The sequence below is a fragment of the Gossypium hirsutum genome, chromosome D02 (genome assembly GCF_007990345.1).
Source record: "Gossypium hirsutum isolate 1008001.06 chromosome D02, Gossypium_hirsutum_v2.1, whole genome shotgun sequence".
In the NCBI taxonomy this organism is placed as follows: Eukaryota; Viridiplantae; Streptophyta; class Magnoliopsida; order Malvales; family Malvaceae; genus Gossypium; species Gossypium hirsutum.
Genome location: NC_053438.1, coordinates 59,190,365 through 59,211,239, shown reverse-complemented (window position 1 = coordinate 59,211,239; position 20,875 = coordinate 59,190,365).

The window sequence follows — 20,875 nt, the reverse complement described above, 5'->3', positions numbered from 1 at the left end:
CCAGTAATACCCCTGAAAAGCTCAACTCCGTTAGACCAGAGTCGTTCCGTAACCAACCCACGGCCTCCAGCTCCAGTATTGGGCCCAGTGACCATCTCTACAATCCTTAACATGGCTTGGGACAGTGCGTCATCCCCAGCCGCACGATTATGAGACCTAGTCTCGGTTACAGGTGAAGCCGGCGTCTCACTAGTATCCAAATTAGGTATGTGGCTAAATGACGAGGAGCCAGCCTGAGTACCTCTACGGCCTCTACCACGACCTCTTATACCCCGTCCGCAAGTACCTCTTATGCTTATTGTCTATTCGTGTTTAATCTATATTAACGAGTTTATGCATCAGTTTACAATTTCAGTATTTATTAACAGATATCTTATGAAAACAATATCAAAAGTGTATCGTTTATTTTCGTATGACACAGTGTCTACCAATGTTTATTGGTTTTACTACAGTATCAATATACATTAACCTAAGTGTTTTTAGTACAGTCTATCTATAGTAGTCTCAGTATATACTATCTATATCATTTCAGTTTTTAAACAGATATTAGTTCAGAGGACTTACAGGATCGACGCTGGAGACTCGATATGCCACACATTCAGTAAAAATATTTCAAATCATTCAGAAATCAGTGCTTTAAAAACCAAGTTTTAAAACCCAAAATCCACAGTCGAGTTTTGCAACCTGGCTCTGATACCACAAAATGTAACACCCCAAACCTATAAAAACCCAATTTTTATTATATTTTACAACCAAGTTTTATAAAATCTTACAATATGCATGAACCTATATGAATTCATTTTTAAATTTTTATTATATTTTATATTTTATTCAATTTAGTCCATAAACTCAGGATAAGCATAACTTACAATTCCTAACTTCAGATTAAAACCCAATTTCATATATTCTCATTGGGGACCTTATACTTCTTATTTCAAAATCTATCAATTTCAAGCCTAATTCATCAAGAAATTAATAATGGAAACTTTCTAAACTTTAACAATTTCACAAATCAGTGCCTGGGCTAGCTAAATCAAACTCTCATGACCTTAAACCTATAAAAAATAAAATGGACCTAATTTATGTGCCTAATCAAGTGGTTGCATGATAGAAAACCCTTGAAGTTTTTCTTTGTTTTTCTCTTATGGTGGAGGGCCTAATGTTGAAGATGAAGAGAAAATTTCTCTTACCATGGCTTATATTTATACTTAATTAAAGTTTGATTAACTTAATTAATAATTTTAGTTAACTAAACTATTTACTAATCATACTTAACGAATATATCATCATCATCATCCACTATCTCTTATTATAAAATGGCTTACTTGCTATTTTAATCCCCAAGTCTCTTGTCAATTAAAAATCTATAATGATTGGACTTTTACAATTTAATCATTGAGCCTAAATTAACTATTTAATTGACAAAATTGCTTGACTAAAATTCAATATATTTTTATATTAACCCCTTAAATATTCATATTTTGTAACACCCTTTACCCGGCCCGATCGTCAGGCTCGAATAACAGGATGCTACACTACCGTGACACATCATATGCATTACAAAACATCTCATTAGCAGGCGAACATCATCAAATTTAAACAAATATAGTGATTCCGAGTCAATAATACTCTAGGCAACATAAAATCATGCTAAACATACATCTGATGAGCTTATAACAAAAATTAAACATGCTTTTAAACCACTTAACAAAAATTCTAAATAAATCATATAGGTATTGATAATAATTCAATGGTATCAATATTTCTTATATATGGTATTGATACCGATCAGAAAATTGGTACCAAATCAGCATTTTGTTTTCCTGTAAAAGTTAAAACCCATCAATTATCCATACAAATCCAAAATGTACCGGTATTTTTACCCCAAGTATCGATACTCGAGAAATGATATTGATACCAAAATGAGCTACTATTTTGCTACATATTTGAATTAGCTCATAAGTATTGATACTTATGCCCAATTATTGATACCTCTATACTCAGTAACAAAAATTATACCAAAACAGGACAATTAACACAATTAAGCATATACCATATCAGGAAGTTCATAAAACTTCAACAATCATCAATAAATGTTCATATTTGCAGTTTACTAAATCATCAACAAACTAAGCCATGTAAACTAACAAACCAATGGCATACTTCCATAATTTCTATGAGTAATGAAATCATGCAAACATTCAAAAATATCATGGCAATAATCAACCACAAGTCTATCACATTACCTTATTCCCACAGTCAAAAGAATAGCAATAATGTCACATACTCAAACATTAAGCCTAACTTGGATCACTTCGTTGGAATTTCCTTACCGTTCACACCGCAAACGCTAAATATCTGCAATGGTTAGAAAGAGTGGGTGAGCTTAAACAAGCTCAGTGAATGTCGAAATAACCACAAAGTATACACAACTTCAAATGTTACACTTGGGCATACTACAACACATTCACAACCATATTCTAGCCAAGTCATAATAACATATTCACGTTTCATTAAATCATAAAACTAGCCTATACTCTTATGTATAACAGCACTCAACTCATATACAAATAATTCATTTTACAATAATTCATCAAGACTAACAAAGTATACATGCTTTAATAACTCACAAGTCTAGCTTATATATTCACATGCATTCACAAGTTAAATGAAAATTACCTAAACCACAATTACATACGTAATACTAACATTTTCTTGAAACTTAAATAAACTCATTTAGCATATTATTCACATGTTTATGCATCCATCTCATATCATATTATCTTAATATATAAGATCACATTTAAATGATAATTTGGCACTTGAGGCTGTGAAACATAAAATTGGGCTCTATCACCACACATTGGATACATGGATCCCTATCACACCAATGACTCAAAGAGTCTAACATATCCCATAAGTATAGCATAAAGCTAACCACTCTCCAACACACCAACATATCCCAGTGAATGGAGCTTAGCTTGTCATTCCCTTACCACTCTGATTTGTCCCACATCCTCATTGCTTAAAACACAAAACACAAAGGTGAGTACTTAGAATCCTATGACATGCCAACTATATCCAACAGTTTCAAGAGATCACAAGGCCAAAATATCTGAAAATATACACATTTAAATATTATTTTAATACACATAATCTCTATTCATATTCATCAATTCACATCACAGTCTCTTACACAATGCACATTAATCGGATTCACATTTATTTGCACTTTAACTGCCACAATAATGCTTATTGAGCTATCATTTATTAAACCTCACATGTGTGCATTAAAATCAATACATCATATATCACATACAAGTACTCTCACATATTACTTGTCATAACAATATTATACTCCACAATTCAACACATATGTACTTATCAAAATTCTGCTCACTTCTGCTGTATATCTGCATTATTTGCATATCATTATCATTGTTATTTGGCATGTATTTCATGCCCACAACATAATTCATAATAGTCATCACACATGTCTCATATCATAATATCGCATCATAATAATCAAATCCACAATTATCCACATAATCACATAATTTGACCTAAATAAAATAACAGAAATAGAAAGCTTTCACTCAGAACTTAGGATAAGGGTTTAGGCTATTCCTAAGCTCCCAATTAACACTATGAATCGTGTCTACAAGTAGCGATTCTAAATACTAACCATTCGCGCTTTCGCCTTGTCGTCGAAAGCTTAAACTAGCTTTTTCTTGCCTTTCGCTTTGCTCTTAAAAGATCCTAACGAATCTGAAGCTTCAACAAAACAAATCACACATAGCAACCAAATCAAAATTCAGCCAAAGACTTACATCAATCAACCAAAAACACAAGCTTAAGCTAGATTCTCTTGAAATCGAAACTTTCAACATAACAACTTATAACTCAAATATCTCAGTCTCTACTTATTCTTTTTGCCTAAATATAATTCCATTCATCTACTTATTCACCTACGGCTGATTCTTAAACTTCAAACTACACAAAATTACCCAAATTCGTGGTTTCAAAATTTCAACGTAAAATAGGCATTTTTCATGAGAACTCAATAAAACCTTCAGATATTTCAATGAAACTTTAGGAAAATTGTAGAAACCTTCTAGTAATGTCAAAACAAGATGAAAGCATTTTGAAACATTATTTTTATGAAAAATCCTGAAATCCGCCATTAATGATTCGATTTTCAGCTTTATTCAAAACATTCAATTTAATGGGTAAAAATATATTTAAAAGACTAGATAACATCAAAAACTAATAGGAAAATGTTCCGTTACCTTCGATGGGAGGAAAATAGAAGTTTAGTTAAAAATTCAAAAAACCCACAAGCTTGAGAGATGACAAAATCAATGGTGTTTTTGTGTTTTTCTTGGAGTTCTATGGAGGTTTATTGATTGTATGATGATAGAAATTAAAGAAATGGAGTTTGGGAATCAAAATTGAATGAATGTGGTTTACGAAGACAATGGATGACAAAACAAAAAGAATGGGAAGAACTAACATGGGTTTTTTGAAGATAAAGGGGGGAAATATGGTATTTTTAAAACTTTGATAATATTGCTTTAAAACTACTTCTAAATTGAACCCTTTTACAAAACAGTCATTATTTTACAATTGAAGGTCTTTTCAATATTATTTTCAAAATTTGATATTTTTTTTTCAAAAGCTATGATCGAATATAATTTCAAGTTACCACAATTCAAAATTTTTCGAACCTATTTCGAGCCAAAATTCTCATTTTACCCTCAAAACTTCTAGACCTAGTTTTGGTGTGTGACATATTTAATATTTACAGGCTCGGTTAACAGAAATTGGGTTCTGAAACCACATTTTTTAGTATAATAAAAAATCGGGCCGTTACAAGATAAAATAAGTTCTAAGAATCATTTGCTTATGGTGAACATAAACATAGAGGTCAAAGTAAAAAATGCCAGCATCTAACTCCACTTAAATTGCCTTGGAGTCATATCCACACCATTGCCTAAAGGCTTGTCTACATATCTATTTAAAAATGGGATTGAGCAAGGAGTAGCAATTCAAGGAGTTGTTTGAACAAGGGTTAAAACATCAGCAATAGACATTTATGGTTCCAACATATCTTGTTCATTTAAATGTATGGATCCATCTCATTTAGCCACTATGAGGAGAGGGTTCTTGTTATTATGTTATATTGATTAATGATTATTGAAGGTACAATTTAATTTATTTGTTTCTACATAATTCAAATTTTCTTAAAATTTATCAAGATTTATCTATCATGATTAAAACATAATTTTCTAAAACCATTAAATGTTTTTGTGCCAATTCTACTAAGGACTTTCAATCAAGTAAATTAAAAAGAGTTTCTTGATCTCAAGGAACTCTTCTTGATCTATCTTGCATAAATATACCACAACAAATTAGTGTTGTTGAAAGAAAACATGGTCACATCGTGAAAACTATTAGAGCTATATTGTTATCTTCCTTGTTATTAAGAAAATTTAGGAAGGAAGTTGCACTTATTTCCGTTTATGTTATTAATCATATTCCTTCCTTTATTATTGGTGGAATCTTTCCTTTTGATAGTTTATATGATGATGTTCTTAATTATTCTAAGCTTCGTATTTTTGGGTCTACGTGTTTCTTTTCACTCCCTAAAGCTGAGCATGTTAATTTGTCTAAAAAACTATTCATTGTGTGTTTTTAGTCTATACATTTAATAAAAGAAATATAGTTGGTATGATCCTAGTGTACATGAACTTTGTATTTTTAGAAGAACATCCCTCTGTATTCATTGTCTAGATTTCATGGATTTATAATTGAAACTACTAAGTATTTTGTGTTTTTTTTTATCCTTTTGTTTATTTAAATGAAACTTCTCCTAGAACTTAAACGTTCAATAGGTGAACAAAATCCTTCACAAGATTATTTCAATTCATTGTTTCTTATTCATCGTTCTTTCTTTTTATGAGCTTAAGTCTTATCATTAAGCATGATCTAATCCTTTATGGAAAGTAGTTGTAAGAAAAAAATTAGATGCCTTAAAGAAAATTTATATTTGGTATCATGTTGATTAAGCTTTTGGGAAAACTGCAATGGATTGTAAGTGGGCGTGTAAGGTAAAGAATAAATCAAATGGGCTTATTGAAAGATATAAATCCAAGTTGACTTTGAAAAGGTTTATGCAAGAGTATGGTATTGACTATGAAGAAACTTTTCCCCTAGTTGATTGAATGACTTATGTTCAAACTCTTATAGCTGTTGCTTCTATTTGAGTTTGGGATTTGTCTCAAGTGGATATTAAAAATGTCCTCGTTTTTATAATTTTTTCTCTAACAAAATGTGAGAGATTACCTTTTGATTTACCAGAAGCAAAGGAAGAATTAGTAGCATGGTATCAAACCGAATATTCAAGTATCAAATTTAGTTTATTTTACGTTGCTTCTTATGTAAATCTATTACTTTCTTTGTTATTTGTAACAGTTTTTTACTTGGGGGTTGGAATATTTCCATTCTGTACATATTCGTCTTTAAGCTATTTGAAATAAATAAAATAAATGGAATCATTGGAACGAAAATGTATTACAAGCTTCGACAAGCTTTATATGGCCTTAAACAAGCATTGCATGCATGGTTTGAGAAATTTAGCAATACTATGCTTGACACCAAATTTGTGTAGAGTCATTATGATTCAACATTCACTCATCATTTTAAGAAACTTATTCTATTATTGCTTCTCTATGCTTAAGATATGGTGACAATTGGTGTTACTGATCTTGGTATTCAAAATACAAATGATCATCTTTGTAAAACTTTTGTGATAAAGGATCTAGATCCATTACAATAATTTTTAGTTATTAAAGTTGACTTTAGCTTTCATGGATATGTTTGAATCAAGTGGAATATGCTCACAATATTATTTCCAAAATTTGTTTATCTGATAATAAGGTTGATAAAGGAGGGTTGACTCCTTCAGCAGAAGTCTTCGAAGTGTCATTTACCAATAATCGATTGGTCTCTTAATGACTAAAGGTCTTGTCCCCTGGTAGGGACTTTGTCTCCTGTACTCTGTCAAGAGCTAGTGTGCCTTGAGCGACTGCCTGATGGGTTTGGTTCATAGAGCTAAGAGCACTTCAGTTTGTGAACCTAACCAGACCCACTAAGCAGCCACTCATGGCACGCTAGCTCTTGGTAGAGTATGGGAGACAAAACCCCCACCAAGGGGCAATACCTTTGGTTGTTAGGGGACTTGTTGACTGTTGTACGGGCGAAACTTCGAATAGTTCTCTTAAAAGATTTAATACCCCTAAAAAAAGCTTGTTGCTAGTCCTCTTGAAACTAATGTTGAACTGAAAACTATAGATGGAGAACTTCTAAATGATGCAATTCTTTACAGACAGTTGGTAGTCTTATATATTTGATAGTTGCAAGGCCTGACATTAGTCATGCAATTCAAATTGTAAGCAAATTTATGACAACACATTAGATAGTTCACTTTGTTGTAGATCTTAGGATATTAATATACTTGTGTAGAACATTACTAAGGGCTTGTTGTTCTCTTTAACCTTTTAAACCCAAACATTGTGCTTTCTCGGATTCTGATTAGGGTAGTGATTTTAATGATTAGTTTTCTAAACTAGTTTTTTCATTTTTTAGGGACCCTTTGATATCTTGGAAAAGAAAAAAAAATAGTTGGCAATTATAGCTTATTCTAGTGTTAAAGCGAAATAAAGAGCCTTATTAGTAGGGTAAAGCATTCGGTGTTTTGGTCGGTTCACTCAGTTTTTCTATTAAATTGACTTAACCAATCATAATCTTTAAAAGCTGACCTGACAAATAAAAACTTAACAACTGACATAATCAAACTGACTTTAGGTCTATTAGTTATATCAATTAAACAAATTTAGTTATTGAGCTTGAATGATATATTATTATTTTTAAATAATTAAAGGATATATTTAATTAAGTTTAATTTTTCGATCCGGTCATTTTAAAAATTTAAAAACAGATAATTGACCGAAATAACAAAAAAAACAAACCCATAACTGATCATTGCTCTTCCCTATTTATCAAACACTAAAGCAGAGATAATGTGATTATATTGATTACTTATGGATTTAAGCATTCTTTCCTGACAATAAAAACTCAACCCAAATAGCTCATAATGATGTTTTCTATGAACAGACTAACTAAACATATTTAAATAAGTCATCATTTCATCAATCGGCAAATATGAAAAGGCAATGCGTATTTCTTCTCAATTACAAGGGGTGGATATTTTACAAAGTTTCTTTTATCTTCATGTTTTCAATTTTTTTAGTTTCCAAACTTTAAATGTTTCTCTTTAACCATTTTAAGCTCGAGGGGAATAACTCAACTTGGACATAAATTTTTTTCTACTCCATCCATGATTTAGTTGACATTAAATCTTATTATTTTCATGTATTACAACATATTATATATTTATAGTTAAATATGGGCTATCGCGATCATATAAGTAGTCATGAACTTTAGTCATTAGAGTGCTAAGCAAAGAGTTTAACCATGGCTCTATTATGCTATTAGTGTTTCTTTTTAACTTTCAGTTCACGTGAATAAATCATGTTCATACTCACATTGAATATCTAGTATATAAAGATTAGGTTTGAATACTTTATCAAAATAAATGTACTAGATAATGCTGACCACTTGGTATTACTTATTTATTGTTGTTATAATGATTTATTTGGCTCTCCAGCTTTTTAAAAAAATTATTTTAGTCATTCATTAGTGTTTTGTCTTTTTTAGTCCTTAAACTTATAATTTTTTTATCAGATCACTCAAAAATGAATAAAAAAGTTAATGTTTTTTAACTTTCTTGACATTGCATACACACAAATTGCGATGTGGATGATATATTAATATTTAATTAATTTTATAAAATATAAAAAAACTATAAAAATTATTAAATTATAAAAAAATATAAAAAATATTTTTAAAAATTTTAAAAAGTAATTAAATGATGATATGTCATCTACGTGGCAATTCACTTGTATGCCACATCAACAAAGTTAACAAACGTTAACTTTTCTATCTATTTTGGGCTGAATTAACAAAAAAAATACAAATTAAAAAGCTAAAAGAGACAACAAATTAAATAAAGGGCTAAAATGAAATTTTTTTTATAAAGTTTGGAAGTTTCAAAAAAATTCATTATCCTATATATTTTTTTTAGTATTGAATGGTAGTGCTCCACTTATGCTTATTCTGTTTTTCTTGCCCCTAGAGGTGTTATCGAAGACATGAATTCTAAGGTTCGTATAACATGGTGGGCATACAAAAATAAGGATCGTGGTTTGGCTATGCTTGTGTGGGATAATATTTGTGCTCCTAAAGGCATAAGAGGCCTCAGGTTTAGAGACTTTCACTTATTTAACTTGACGCTTCTCAGTAGACAAATGTTGAGACTGATCACAAAAACAGACATGCTTTGCTATCGCGTTCTCAGCTCTAAATATTTTCCGGATTTTAATCTTTTTAGACCTAAAAAAGTGGATAAACCATCTTTTACTTGGAGTAGTATTGTAACAGCAGAAAAGAGCTTAAAACAAGGCTTCGGGTGGTTGGCGGGCGATGGCAAAAGTGTGGACATTCACAATGACAATTGGGGGTTTAAGGGTCTAAATGGGGACTCTTTTACCTGCCAAGCGGGGCATGTGGGAGAGAGGAAAGTGTATGCGGGGCATGTGGGTGAGAGGAAAGTGTATGAGCTTTGGGATCTGAACAACATGCGTTGGGACAGGAATAGGGTGCGTGACATTTACGGGGAAAATCTGGAGGACCAAATTTGTAATATCCCCATTTTTTGTCATTCTTCGAAAGATGTTTTGGTGTGGTTTCATAGTCAACGTGGTCTTTTTACTACAAAATCAGCTTATTCTTGGCTCATTCTAAAAAAGATGGGCATGGGTCCTCATAGGTTATTCTGGAAGAGGATTTGGAAACATAAAATCTTACCAAAAATTCGGGTTTTTGCTTAGAGATGGGGAAATGAGATCTTGCCTACTAATACAAAAATTGCTACCATTCGACCAACGGTGAATTCGGCGTGCCAGCGATGTGGTGTCGACAAGGAAACTCTTATTCATGCCATAAAAGATTGTCCCACAACTCAGGAGACTCTGGTCTGTGGTGGGCTTGATGATAAGCTGGTGAGAAATGAGTTCGATAGTTGCATAGGCTGGTTGGAAGCTACCATGAGACTTCTTGATAAAAAAGCTATGGAGGACTTTATTATTCTTATTTGGAACTCGTGGAACAACAGAAACAATTTTACCTTTTGCGGCAAAGAGGAGTATTGAGGTTTAAAATAATAAATAGTGGTTAACTGATATTGTTAGTTGTTAGTAGTTAGTTATTAGCAGTTAACAGGTACTAGTGTTAGTTAGCCTGGTAAAAACTCTGTAAATACAGGTAGCTGGAAGTTCAGCGTATTGATCTATTTCTCAATAATAATTAATTCTTTCTTCATTTTCTTGTATATTGGTTTCTATTATGGTATCTGAGCAAAAATATAAAGTTTTTTTTCTCTCATGGCCACTGAAGCTGTTTCTGGTAATGAATTCGAGAATCGTCGATCGTTTAACAATGAGGTTCCTGCAGATGGTTCTTCCGGTCCTGGTACTGCTTCTTTAAGAAAGATTCAACAGTTTCCTATGCATGATATTGTGAAACTTGGTAAACTTAATTTTCTTTTGTGGAAGCAACAAATTCTGTTAATTCTTGAAGGTTATGGCCTCCATGAGTTTGTTCTTGGTACGGTTAGTATTCCTCCGCAGTCCATTGCTGATACAGAAGGTAATCTTGTTCCCGATCCTGAATACTTGTTTCATAAATAACAAGACAAGTTATTACCTTCTTGGTTGTTGTCCACCATTTGTGATGAGATCTTGGTTCATCTCACTAATGCTCGGACTAGCTTTGATATTTGGAGTACTGTTACACGCCGTTTTGTTTCAAAGTCGAGCTTAACAGTTTCCACCTTGCGTCATTCCTTGTATTCTCAGAAAAAAGGACAGTTGACTATAAAGGAATACTTGGAAAAGATTAAAAGTTTGTGTGATACACTTATAGTTGCAGGTAATGATGTGTCTGAACAATAGCAAATTAGTATTATTCTTGCTAGTCTGCCTGTGGAGTTTGAATCCATTAGGGTTATAGCATCTGCAATGAGGGTTCCTCTTGATCTTCTTGCAGAAATGCTCACTGATTGTGAAGCTTGACAACAAGAGCTTCTTTCGAATGTATCTTTTCAGGCTAATCTTGTTCAGCAGCATGGAAATGCTGATGACACTATCAGTAAGAGTGATAGGGGTGCTCGAACTTCTTACAGAGCAATGGAAGGCTTTCTCGAGGCCGAGGTCGAGGAAGGAAGTTCAGCCATAATAAACCCCAATGTCAATTATGTGGACGAGTTGGTTATACTGTCCAGAAGTGCTATTATCGTTTTGATGAGAACTTTGAGGGTGTGTCGGATCAGTCTATGCAGGCTCATTGTCATCAGTTTCAGGAGTCTTCGGTCTTCTTGTGCTCACTGCTGTTCTCATGCGAGTGCTTCTACTGATGATATGGCTCCTCCCAATAACAGATCGTTTTCTTCGAACTCTTTAAATTCAACTGTGTGGTATCCCGATTCAAGAGCAACCAATCATGTTACTAGTGATTTGGAAAATTTGAAGGGTGCTGTTACACCATATACAGGTAACCACAAGCTTTACATGGGGAATGAAATGTCAGTGCCTGTAGCTCATGTTGGCTCAGGTCTTCTTCCAACTGCTAGTAGATTATTTCGGTTGGAAAATATCTTACATGTCCCTCGCATTTGTAAAAATCTATTTTCTGTAGCTCAGTTTGCAATGGATAATCATGTTTATTTTGAATTTCATCCTGTGCATTGTTTTGTAAAAGATGTCAAGACAGGGAGCGTTTTATTGGAGGATCACATGCATAATGGCCTGTACAAGTTTGATATGTTTGCTGCTCAAAAGTCTAGCACTGGTGGTTCCTCGCCTGCTACTGTTCATATCACTAGCCTTATGCCTCCTGCTTCCAGTAATCGTTTCAGTAATCGTGTGTTTGAATTGGGGCATCAGAGACTTGGCCACCCTTGTAATAGAACTGTTAATACAGTACTTCAAAAATGTAATATAGTTGCAAAGAATTCTCGGTTGAACTCATTCTGTTCTGCATGCCAGCTTGGGAAATTTCATAAGCTCCATTTTCCCCTTTCTACAACTATGTATTCAGCTCCTTTTGAGCTCATTGTAGCTGATCTTTGGGGGCCAGCTGCTGTAACCTTTGAAGGACATTCGTACTATGTTTCATTTGTGGATGCTTACTCCATGTTTACTTGGGTTTATTTCCTTAAACAAAAATCTGAGGCTCTTGCAAAATTTTTACATTTTCATAAGTTTGTTGAAGTTAGATTTGGTAGTAAGGTGAAGGTTCTTCAAGCAGACTGGGGGGAGAGTTTCGGCCTTTTACTCAAGCTCTATCTCAATTGGGTATCCATCATCGCCTTTCTTGCCCACATACCTCGGAGTAGAATGGCTTAGTTGAAAGAAAACATAGACATATTGTGGATATTGGCCTGACTTTGTTGGCTCAAGCGACTGTTCCCATGCATTTATGGTCTCATGCCTTTTTCACTACTGTTCACATCATCAACAGGCTCCCCACACCTGTTCTTAGTGGAAAATCTCCGTATGAAATGTTGTGTTGGTGCAAGAGGCAGCAACAAGTTGTTTCTAGTCTTGCTTGAGTAGTAAGCCTCGAGCCTTGGTGAAGAAGCAAACTCGGAAGCAGAAAACAGAAAGATGAAACTAGCAAGTGAAAAACAGAAAAGAGAGAAGAAGATTGAATGAAAAATGGGCTGATATCTTTCATTAACACATCAACAAGGCATTAAGCCATTACATATATCAGTCAATCAAGTAAAACAAACAAGTAATCACCTAATCAACTACCTAACTCCACTAATTTGCATTGAAACTTACAAGATTAGCTTGTACAACTTGCATTGCTGACTTTTCAGTCAATCAATATCAAAACATTTACCTACTTAGTTCAACATGAACTAGATTACAAAACAATCAAAATGGAACTAAAAACAGCAAATAGATTGGCAGCTTCAAACTTCAGTTGCTGCACACCATGGCACCACTGCTTGCAGCGATTCCAGGAGCATGACCACCTTTGTATGTCGTGCATGGCCACCTTTGCATGGGAACTAAACTTAACACTCCTCCTTAGTTTCCATGCTAGTAACACCTAATTCCCTTTTGAATTTAACAAATTTAGACACATTGAGTGCCTTTGTGAAGATATCAGCAATTTGCACTTCTGAATTGCAATGAATCAGCTCGATTTCATGAGCCTGTTCCATCTCCCTTATAACATGCAACTTAATATTGAAGTGCTTGGTTCTGCCATGAAAAATGGGATTTTTTGCAATTGCAACAGCAGATTTGTTGTCACAATAAATCTCTGTTGCCTCCTTTTGGTTTTGGTTTAAATCAGTCAAGATTTTTCTAAGCCATATGGCTTGGTTCACAGCAGATGCAGCAGCAACATATTCAGCTTCTGCTGTTGATTGTGCCACCAGACTTTGTTTCTTAGAACTCCAGCAAAACATGCCTGAGCCAAGACTGAATGCATATCCGGATGTGCTCCTCATGTCATCACTTGATCCAGCCCAGTCACTATCAACATAGCCTATTAGCTTTATGTTTTCAGCCCTTTTGAACAATACACCATGACCAATGGTGCCTTTGATTTATCTTAGCACTCTTTTAGCTGCTCGAAAGTGCTGATCATTGCAGCAATTCATGTATCTTGCTAGCACACTAACAGCAAACATGATATCGGGCCTTGTGGCAGTCAAATACAACAGACTACCAATGAGACTCTTGTACATGGTCTCGCAAATTGGTTTACCACTCCCTTGCCTCGAAAGCTTCACTCCAACAGCCATTGGTGTGCTTGTTGGCTTGCAGTTCTTCATAGAGAACTTGTCCAGGATCTTCATAGTAAAAGAACTCTGACTAAGAAAGATTCCCTTTTCTGTTTGGCTCACTTCCATTCCAAGGAAGTAGTTCATTCTGCCTAAATCAGACATTTCAAACATTTCCATCATTTTTCTTTTGAAATCTTCCAGCATTCTTCTATCTCCTCCAGTTACCAATAGATTATCAACATAGAGTGACAGAATAAGCTGAGTTTCAGCTTGGTTCTTCTTCACATACAGTGTTGGTTCACTGGGACTTCTCTCAAATTCCAAACTGAGCAAGTAAGAGTCAATTCGAGCATACCAGGCTCGAGGAGCCTGTTTCAGGCCATATAAAGCCTTTTTCAGTCTGTACACCATGTGTTCTTTGCCAGTGATCACAAATCCTTGAGGCTGCTCGATGTAGATCTCTTCTTCCAGGAAACCATTGAGAAATGCAGGCTTAACATCAAGTTGATGAACGGTCCACTGATGTTGAGCAGCCAAGGCAACTATCATTCTAACTGTGTCTAGCCTGGCTACTGGTGCAAATGTCTCCAGGTAGTCTAGACCATACCTTTGGTTAAATCCTTTGACAACAAGCCTGGCTTTTAGCTTGTTCAGACTGCCATCTGCATTCTGTTTTACTCGATAGACCCATTTTACTCTAATGGTCTTCTTTCCAGTAGGTTTATCAACTAGCTCCCATGTATGGTTCTTCTCAATCATGTTGATTTCATTGACCATAGCTAGTTTCCAGCCTTCATCTGCCTCAGCCTCTTCAAAACTGCTAGGTTCTGCTATTGCAACCTGTGCCCTTTCATAAATATCTTCTAGGGGCCTTGTGCCTCTCACAGGCACATCATCAACATCCATTTCAGATCCTAGCTGCTCAAGTTCAGCTTGATTAGGCACTAGGTCTTCTGAAACTGCTTCTGGCTCATTTTTCTCCCAATTCCAGCAGGCTTTTTCATCAAAGATGACATCTCTGCTCACCTGGACTTTGTTTATCAAGGGATCCAGAACCCTGTAGCCCTTCTTGACTGAGCTGTAGCCTACTAGAACACCTGGTTGAGCCCTTTTAGAGAGCTTGTCTCTCTTTGCTGCTGGTATTTGTGCATAACACAGGCAACCAAACACCTTCAGATGTGCCAAGGAAGGTTTGAAACTGAACCAAGCCTCGAAAGGTGTCTCGGATGCAAGAGCTTTAGTAGGAAGCCTGTTCTGAAGGTAAACAGCAGTGTTTACTGCCTCAGCCCACATGGTCTTGGGCAGTTTCTTTTCAAACAGAAGACATCTGGCCATATCCATCAGACTTCTATTCTTTCTTTCAGCTACCCCATTCTGCTGAGGTGTGTAGACATTTGTAAGCTGATGTTTGATACCAGCATCATTGCAAATGGCTTGAAACTGAGCTGAAGTGTACTCAGTGCCATTGTCAGTCCTTATCGATTTCAGCTTGCAACCTGTTTCTGTTTCTACAGCATTTTTAAACTTCACAAACACTTGAGCTACCTCAGACTTGTGTTTTAAAAAGAAAATCCAGCAAAACCTTGTAAGGTCATCAATAAAGAGGATGAAATACATGTTTTTGCTGAGTGATTCAGTCCTCATCAGGCCACATACATCAGAGTGCACCAGCTGCAGTCTTTCAGTAGCTCTCCAGGCTGAATTTGTAGGAAATGACAGTCTTGCCTGTTTCCCCATTTGGCAAACTTCACACACATCATCATGCTCCACTGAGCTGATGAAGTTCTCTGCCAAGCCCTCTTTGGCCAATCGAGCCTTTGATCTGAAGTTGGCATGTCCAAGCCTTTGATGCCAAAGCTTGGAGTCTTCAACAGAAGCTGTGTATGCTGAGTTTGAGTCATTTGCCCAGTGAACCTCAAAGCATTTATCAGTCATTGTGACTGTCATAAGGCTTGATCCACTTGGATCAGTAATGTGGCATTGTTTATCCTTGAACACAACAGAATAACCTTTCTCGAGCAGTTGAGCTATGCTGAGAAGGTTTCTGTCAATCTGAGGTACAAACAGCACATTTGGAATGATCTTGTTGCCTGTGGGAGTACATATCAGCACTTCTCCTCTTCCTTCAGCCCTTATAAACTGACCATTTCCAACCTTGACCTTGGTTTTATAACTTCTGTCCAAGGTTTTAAACAAGGAGGCATCTGGTGACATGTGGTTAGTGCAACCACTGTCCAGCAACCAGCCTTTGGAGCATTTCTTCTCAGAAGCTACACAGGAAACAGCAAAGACCTGTTCTTCTTGGTCACTACTGTCCTCAGCTACTCGAGCTTCAACCTTTGACTGCTGAAATTGATTCTGCCTTGGCTTACTTCTGTTTTTGCAGACCCTTTCAACATGGCCCTTCTTCTTGCAGTGTTGGCATACTGCATCTGGCCTAAACCAGCATCTGTCTTCTGGATGGCCAGGCTTCTTGCAATATCTGCAGGGCTGGTCATTGCTCCTTGCAGCATCAGGCTTAGGCCTGTTTTTCCAAGGCTTTTTGCCTCTTTGAGCATTAGTGCTCGAGGTTTCTCTGGCCTTGGCTTGAAATGCACCTTCTTGGTGATCTTCAGCTCTGCTAGCTCTCCTTTGTTCCTGAGCATAGAAGGTGTTGATTAACTCAGTCAAAGAGATGCTAGCAAGGTCTCTTGAGTCCTCTAGGGAGGATATCTTGGCCTCATATCTCTCAGGCAAAGTGGAGAGGACTTTCTCCACAATTCTTGCCTCATCAAAGTGCTCACCTAGGAGCCTTATGCTGTTAACCACTGCCATAATTCTATCTGAGTACTGCTTCACTGTTTCTTCTTCCTTCATCTTCAAATTCTCGAAATCCCTTCTCAAGTTTAACAGCTGCTGTTGCCTTGTTCTCTCAGTGCCTTGAAACTCCTCCTTAAGCTTATCCCAGGCCTGTTTTGGAGTCTCACAGGCCATGATTCTGGTGAAGATGACATCTGACACACAGTTCTGGATGCAGGACATGGCTTTGTGCCTTTTGGTCCTCTCATCAGCATGTTGCCTAATCTGAGCTACTGTGGGATTAGCCCTCAGTGGTGCTGGCTCAGTATCTGTGTTGACAACTTCCCACAGATCGAAGGCCTGTAGGTAAGTCTTCATCTTGACCAGCCATATGTGAAAGCCTTCTCCATTGAAGACTGGTGGGGCTGCTGGTGAAAATCCTGAAGAAGCCATCAAGTTCCTTGTTTTGAAGCAACAGGTCCACTAAGACAAGAGCTCTCGATACCAATTGTTGGTGCAAGAGGCAGCAACAAGCTGTTTCTAGTCTTGCTTGAGTAGTAAGCCTCGAGCCTTGGTGAAGAAGCAAACTCGGAAGCAGAAAACAGAAAGATGAAACTAGCAAGTGAAAAACAGAAAAGAGAGAAGAAGATTGAATGAAAAATGAGTTGATATCTTTCATTAACACATCAACAAGGCATTAAGCCATTACATATATCAGTCAATCAAGTAAAACAAACAAGTAATCACCTAATCAACTACCTAACTCCACTAATTTGCATTGAAACTTACAAGATTAGCTTGTACAACTTGCATTGCTGACTTTTCAGTCAATCAATATCAAAACATTTACCTACTTAGTTCAACATGAACTAGATTACAAAACAATCAAAATGGAACTAAAAACAGCAAATAGATTGGCAGCTTCAAACTTCAGTTGCTGCACACCATGGCACCACTGCTTGCAGCGATTCCAGGAGCATGACCACCTTTGTATGTCGTGCATGACCACCTTTGCATGGGAACTAAACTTAACATGTTGTATAAATCTGTGCCCACTTACATGCACTTAAAAGTTTTTAGTTGTAGGTGTTATCCTTATCTTAGGCCATTCAATTCTCATAAGTTGCAGTTTCGTTCCAAGCAATGGATTTTTCTTGGTTATAGTCCCAGTCACAAGGGATACAAGTGCCTTGATGATAGTGGGAAATTGTTTATCTCTCGCTATGTGACATTTGATGAGTCTTGTTTTCCTTTCAAAGATTCTGTCAACTCTACTAGTAATGCGGATCCTCGTGGCTTTCAACCTCAATTTTTGCATCAACAGTCATGTGTTCCAGTAGTGATGCCTGTGGATCAACCTTCAAGACTGAGTTGTTCTACTCCTACTGGAACTGGTAATTCTCCTGGTGTATAGTCCAAGTCTCCTATTTTGTCTATTTCACCTACTGTCGGTCTTGGTTTGTCTGTTTCACCTACTACAGATAGCAATAGTAGCTCTTCATCTTCTTCAAAAATTTCTCCTCAAGCTGAAGTAGGTACTGGCTCTCATGGTAATGCTCCAGTTGCTGAAGAAATATCTGCCCCTCCTATCAATGTGCATCCGATGCAAACAAGGGTCAAAACTGGTATCTTTAAACCTCGAATTTTTTCAGCGGAGTTGCATGTTTCTGAACCTCTAACAATTGATGAAGCCTTCTCTTCTAAGGAATGGACTCGGGCTGCTCAACAAGAATATGATGCGTTAATAAAGAACAATACTTGGAATTTGGTTCCACTACCTGCCAATAGGAGAGCAGCGGGGTGCAAGTGGCTATTCAAACTTAAGCGCCATTCGGATGGCTCTATTGCTCGGTATAAGGGCCGCTTGGTGGTAAAAGGATATCTCCAGGAAGCTAGAATTGATTTCCATGAACCTTCAGCCCAGTTGTGAAGCCAGCGACAATTCGTGTTGTTCTAGCTTTGGCAGTGAAGTTTCGCTGGCAGTTAAGGCAAATTGACATCAACAATGCTTTCCTTAGCGGGGACTTAACTGAAGAGATCTACATGGTTCAACCTCCTGGTTTTGAACAGCAGCATGGTAGCCAAAATCTGGTATTGAGGTTAAAGAAGGCGTTATATGGTCTTAAGCAGGCACCACGAGCTTGGTTTTCTAAGCTTAGAGACTTCTTAATCTCTTCTCTGTTTGTGTTAACAAAGTCGGATGGTTCGCCGTTTGTCAAGAAAGCTGATGGTGTGTTATTATATGTTCTGGTCTATGTGGATGACATAATTGTCACTGGTAGTCATCAAAGCAGTATAGATGACTTTGTTCTTGCTTTAGATGAAAAGTTTTCTTTGAAGGACTTAGGGTCCCTTAATTATTTCCTGGGTATTGAAGTCCTGCCTACTACAAATGAGTTATTCTTGAGTCAACGAAAGTATGTTCTTGACCTTTTGAAAAGAGCTCGAATGGATTGTGCGAAGGGTTCTCCTACACCCATGGCTATTACAACACGTCTGTCTCGACATGAAGGGAGTGCCATTGAAAATGAGTCTAATTATAGGAGCATTGTAGGCGCCCTTTAGTACGTTTCTATCACTCAGCCGGGTATTACATATGCTGTGAATAGAGTGTGTCAGTTCATGCATTGGCCTCTTGATCAGCACTTTAAGGCTGTCAAGCGAATTATTCGATACCTTCAAAATACTGTGGAATATGGCCTTCATTTTACAACTGCTACCAATTTGGATCTCGTGGGATTTTTTGATGCGAACTGGGGAACTGATATCGACGATAGGAGGTCCACTTCAGGGTTTTACGTATTTTTTGGTGGTAATCCAGTGGCCTGGGGATCGAAGAAAACACAGGTTGCCTCCCGTTCAACTGCAGAGGCAGAATATCGGGGACTTGCACATGCGGTTACTGAGGTTGTGTGGCTGAAGTCTCTTTTGTCTGAGTTGCATGTTGTTCCTTCCAAGAGAGCTACAGTGTGGTGTGATAGTTCTGGGGCTGTTGCTGTGTCCGCTAATCCAATGCTGCATTCGAAGTCCATGCACGTGGAGCTGGATTTGTTCTTTGTTAGGGAAAAGGTGGCTGCTGGGAAATTAATCATAGGGCATGTCCCAGCACAGGATCAGATAGCAGACATTTTCACAAAACCCTTGTCTGCTCCTATGTTTACAAAGTTTCGGTCAAGTCTCAGAGTTGTTTCCAAACAAGAACTAGCAGCAGAGGTCAAGTAGCTGGAGGCATATTGAGGTTTAAAATAATAAATAGTGGTTAACTGATATTGTTAGTTGTTAGTAGTTAGTTATTAGCAGTTAACAGGTACTAGTAGTTAGTTATTAGCAGTTAACAGGTACTAGTGTTAGTTAGCCTGGTAAAAACTCTATAAATACAGGTAGCATGAAGTTCAACGTATTGATCTTTTTCTCAATAATAATTAATTCTTTCTTCATTTCTTGTATATTGGTTTCTATTAAGGAGAATGCGATTACGATTTGGAATAGAGCTCTGGCACTTAGCAATGACTTCAGGATTTATAACCTTAGCGAAAAACCGATTATTCCTATTCAACCTACTATTCGTAGATGGAAGAAACCTGCGCGGGGGTTGTTAAAATAAATGTGGATGCGGCTATTGATGCGGAACGAATGGGGTTGGGGTTTATTGTGAGGGACGACGATGGCTTTCTGATGGGTGGTTTCGGCTGCGTTAAACGAATATTAACAGTGACTGGGCTGAAATTATGGATCTTGAGGAAGGCGTTATCTTGGCAAAAAATATGAATTTAAAAAAGGTTTACTTTGAGTAGTCTGACAATGCTGATATTGTGAACAGAATAAACAGTAAGGGTCAGGATATCACTTTTATAGGACAGCGTGCGAATGATATATATTTGCAATTGAAGACTTTTGAGGCTGCGGTCATCACGTGGGTGCCTAGACCCAGCAACAAGCTTGCTGATTTTATTTGCAAATTTGTATTGGGTAATAATTGGATTTGGAATTTTGATGTGAATTATCCAAAAGAGATTCACGATCTTGTAATTCTGGATGCTATAAATGAAAGTTAGGCCTTTTAAGGTCTGTTTTGTTTTGTTTTGTTCAGAAAAAAAATATATTGAATGGTAG